A 5,000-nucleotide genomic window follows, 5' to 3' on the forward strand; every position below is an offset into this window, starting at 1 on the left:
GGACTGTGTGGTGTGGCCAGTCCACCATTGCTGTGGATATAGTGGTATCTCAATCACAACAGCTGCAGATTTTATACCTTGTGACAAATGTCATATACATCTGCCATGAATGCATACACACCAATAGATGCAGGCCATACTGAGGTTCAGAACAATGACACCAGCAGTGGCTAACATTCAATGTCAGGGGCTGGTTGATATGGCAGATGATGCTATGCTGCTTCACTAGTCCAGCAAGGAGTGGGCAACTGAGTTTTAGATGCAGTACTGTTATTCACTCCTGCTGGGCTAACACTATTAGCTATTAATTTACTGATAGCAGTGCCCCCCCCCATTGTGGACAGTCAGTATGCCACACTGAGCAGTGTATTGGGTGGGGGGGGGGGGAGCTGCATTGTTATCTGGGCTAAATGTGTATGCTGACCCTGGACTGAAATGGAAATTGTCAGTGCTTCCAGTGACTAAGACTTAGTGTGCATGTTGTCTTCATTAACAAAACCCAGTCAGAAGACCTGACCCAACATGCTATTGTTGCCCAGCCTCTGCAGGTGTCACAGTACTATGAGTCTATCCTATGGACACAAATGCATAATAAATCATGATAATGGTTGCCCCCACTTGCCCCATGCTCTATGGTGTGAATGCTACCGACAGCTATATTTGCGCAGCCAAATATAAAACATCTACCTGGAGTTGCAGTTCCCTATGTCTGTATTCCTGAAATACTTATGAAAGACAGAGGAGGTGATTACTGCTTGCAAAGTTGTATGGGTCCACTCACAGTGGCAGTGTGCTCCTACAGACTGAGTAGATACCTGGTTGGTTGCCATGAAATATACAAAGACTTGGCATCCCCAGAATGTGTGTCAATACCTGCAAGTATGATGTCTGCCAAATTAGTTTTACCATGCTGGGATGCCAAAAATTATTTTTACTTGGTAAGTCTTGTGGTTGACAGACCACTACTGTCACCATCCATTCAGCTGTTGTGTTTCACGCCTTTAGTGAGGATATTCATAACATATCATTTACACATCTGACATTAATGCATGATGTGTTTCCTTCCATTTGCAGCATTGACATCATGGTCCCCTGCTCCCAGACACAGTCTTGTGCAGGCTGGTGGATAATGCCTCTTGAACAGCAACCACACTTGTACCCTTAGTGCCTGTAACAATGTAACAACATGACCTTCTTTGCAAGGATGGATGTCTCCAAAAAAAAAAAAAAAATGTTTTCCATTGTTAAACTGTCTCATAATGTATATAACACTTTGCAATTCTTGAATATATGAATCCTACTCTTGTATTTCACTTTGTAACCTTTGATTGTATTTTGCAACCTTTATTGTATTGTATTGCTCATGGAGCTTTTCTCCCCGGGCCTCCATTGAAAATGGGCACTTCTTGGCCCAGTGGACTTCCCCGGTAATCAAACTGATAATAAATAAATAATAAATAAAATAAATATGCCACTCATTACCTTTGGTAGGCAGTCATATAGCTAACAGGAAAGTACATCACAGTATGGAAATGACTGACTTTGTTCACAGGAGTAGCTATGTCACAATAAAGATGGGCTGACACATAAGCACATGGTTGGATACAATGGAATGGTGCACTGCAGTGGTCTCATATTTTCTACAAACTGCCTTGGGCTGCTTAGCTGAGGAGGGGTAGAAGGGTAGGCCATTCTGTGTCAGTGAGCTGGGTCCTCTGCTATCTGTGTATGCTAACTGGTGCATGAGTACAGTGGGCTGCAATTGCTGGTGTTACAAAAACTAGGGCTGCCTGGATGCAAAAATGTCTGTCCTGTGTTAGTGGGATGCTATTCACTGCTAGGTGTGCATGTGAGCAGGTGCATAAGTGCAGCAGGGTACAGCTATAGTGTCTGTTGCAGCTTAAGCACACCTAGCACTAATGCTATGCTAACAACTCAGTTATAAGAGTCACTTAAAGGTTTGATATTGTCTTGTGTATGACACTGCACATTTATCTCTTGCAACATTATGGCTATCTCCTAGGTCCATGCTGCTTCTATACTAATGTAATCTGTGTGATTGAAATAAGTCTTCTGCTTGTATTTCCTTATTGCATATTATGACATCCAAAATAGTTAGGCTTGTGTAATCATCACTATTAAAACTGGTTTGACCTTATTTATGCTAATGAGTCTAGATTCCACCTTTGTCTTTGAAACATCATGTATTACATGTGTGCGCTAGTGACATGGGGCACAGATGCAATCAGAGCATGTTACTGGCATGTCATGCATGTCTACTAGATCATATAGGCGACCTTTGTACATGTGTTGTGCATATGCAAGGCACTACGCTGCTCTGCAAGGGATTTAGAGTCCCATTTAAGAAGTGATTCATATGTTGCCATTTTATTTTGTACTACAGTTATGGAGATGGCTGCTGATGCTAATGCCTCATGGGAAGCACCTACTTTGTGTGCAAAGATGAGCAAAATTATGCTCTAACTCCTGCACAGCTAGTTCATAGAATGCCTGTTGGAGCTCTCTGCAGGTCCTTTTATAAAGGTTGATGCCTGGTATAACCTGTCAACTCGGCTGTCCAGAGCAATTGGCATCCCTCCTACCATTAAAGAGTGCAGACATCAGCATGGTGACCTATCACTGTAGTCCTGAAAATCTACATTCATGGTAAGAGAAGGTTCATAGGTTCATAGGTTCATAGGTTCATACTAGGCTATCTGCCCTAGGGCATTTATAAGCCTAGCCAGAGTATGTTTGGCTTTCGCCACCCATTTTAAATTAATTTTGCTATGCCCTTTTTTGAGGTTAGTATACTGAGCCTCTGTCTAACAGTGACACAGAAGTGATACCCGGGGTAAACCTACGATCTCCCATCCACTCATCAAGACACCTCTTGAAGAGAATCAATGAGGGACTCTGCCTAACCTGGACTGAGATTTTATTCCAGAGTGAAGGGAGCCTCTGGGTTATGAATCTGTCCCTCCAGCATGTCATATTTATTTCACTGCTGAGGTTCAAGTCTCTCGAGCGTGTAGCTCGATGGGATTTGAATTTTTTGAGGTGCAGCATGTCCCTTAATTCCGGGTTGGACATGGCCTTATACGTCAGGCACAGGTCACCTCTGAGCAGGCGGTATGCCACTGAGTAGAGCTGGAGTTTCTTTAACCGGGCAGCATATGGCATCTGTTTGAGCCCTTTGATCCTCTTGGTGAGGTACTTTTGGGGTCTTTCCAGTTGCTGCAGGTGTTTGGTAAGGTACATCCCAAAAGGGGCATTGTACTCGATTATGGACCTGATGAGGGATGAGTAAAGAGGCACGATGACCTCCCCTAATCTAGATGTGAATCCCTTCATGATTAGGTGGGCTATATAAAATGTTTTTCTAACCACTTTGGCCACGTGGTTGTCAAATGAGAGATTGCTATCAACTTGGGTCCCCAGGTCCCTAATTACTTCTTCTGTACTTAATGGATTACCACCTATGTGGTAATTTGTGGGCACTTTGTTTTTGCCAAAGGGGATGACTATACACTTTTGGCGTTTAGCTTGAGGCCATGGCTCTGGCACCAGTTGTCTGTTTCTATGAGGCCCTTTTGGAGGATGCTTGTGTCGGCTGGAGAGTCGATTATGGCGCCCAGTTTGCAGTCATCTGCGAACTTGGTCAGCCACAGTCCTTCCATGTTGGCCTGTACCTCCGAGAAATATATACCAAACAAGAGAGGTCCCAGGACTGAGCCTTGTGGGACGCCACTTGTAACTGGTTTGGAGTCTGACATGGCTCCAGCAATTCTAACCATGTGGGTTCTGTCCTTGAGCCAGTTTGCAACCCATCTAGTGACATAGGGGTTTATATTTAAGCTGGTGAGCTTATCTATAATGCCCGAGTGGGGTATTGTATCGAAGGCTTTTGCGAGGTCCAGATAGGCTGTGTGGACCACCTTCCCTTCGTTAATGGCCTTGGTGATTGTTTCAAAGAAGTCAACCAGGTTTAAGAGGCAGGATCTGCCCTTAACAAAGCCAAACTGGGTAGGATCCAGTGTCTGTAGGTCCCCAATATTTTTATTTATGAGGTCCATGATGATCCTTTCCATAGCTTTGCAGACCAAGCTAGTCAGGCTTATGGGGTGATAGTTTCCAGGGTCCATTGAGGCACCACCTTTGTGGAGAGGGACCACTGTTGCTGTACGCCACTCTTTGGGTACATATCCTGTAGTAAGGCTGAGATTGAACAGTAGTTTTATGTTTGGGTTTAGCTCTTCTTGGAGTTCATGTAGGATGCAGCCTGGGACACCGTCTGGTCCCATTGATGCTGTGTTTTTTGCTTTGGAGAGGGAGGCTCCCACCTGAGCATCTGAGATGTCAGGGGGGCAGCACTCTGCTGGGATAGATATTTGCCCTTTTGGTGGGGAGGGGAGAAGTTTGCTGAACCTGTCAGCTAGGATGTTGGCAATGTCTGTGGGTTCGGTGTATTTTTTGTCATTTTGGACTAATTCTGAGCATATCTGGGAATTCCCACCCAGGTTCCTAATATAACTAAAGAAAGCCTTGTGATTATCCTTAGTGTCCTGTGCAATTTTTCTCTCGAAGCTGGCCTTTGACGATTTTATGAGTGCCCTTAGTTTTTTGCTAATACTGATCAGAGATGCCTTCCCTTTTTGGGATTTTGCTCTATCATGTAGTAGCTTCCTCCTTCTATTGTATAGTTTGTTTATGGCTGGGGTCCACCAGACAGGTCGTCTGCCTTTGGAGGATTGGGTCTTGGTTTTATTTGGGATTGCATGATCCATGCATTCCTGAAGGTGTCCATAGAATGCATTTATAAAGGATTCTGCGGTCTGGGCCGTATTTTCCACAGGCCCGGGGGCTTTGAAGGATTCCACCTCGGTTTTGAGGAGTGTGAAATTTGCTTTAGAGAAGTTTTTCACTGTGGTTTTCTGGGCAGGGGCTGGGGTCGGGATGTGAATATCCAGTGAGATCAGTTTATGGTCTGATCTTACCAG

The sequence above is a fragment of the Protopterus annectens genome, chromosome 6.part0, assembly GCF_019279795.1.
Source record: "Protopterus annectens isolate FY-2018-M chromosome 6.part0, PAN1.0, whole genome shotgun sequence".
Classification (NCBI taxonomy): Eukaryota; Metazoa; Chordata; order Ceratodontiformes; family Protopteridae; genus Protopterus; species Protopterus annectens.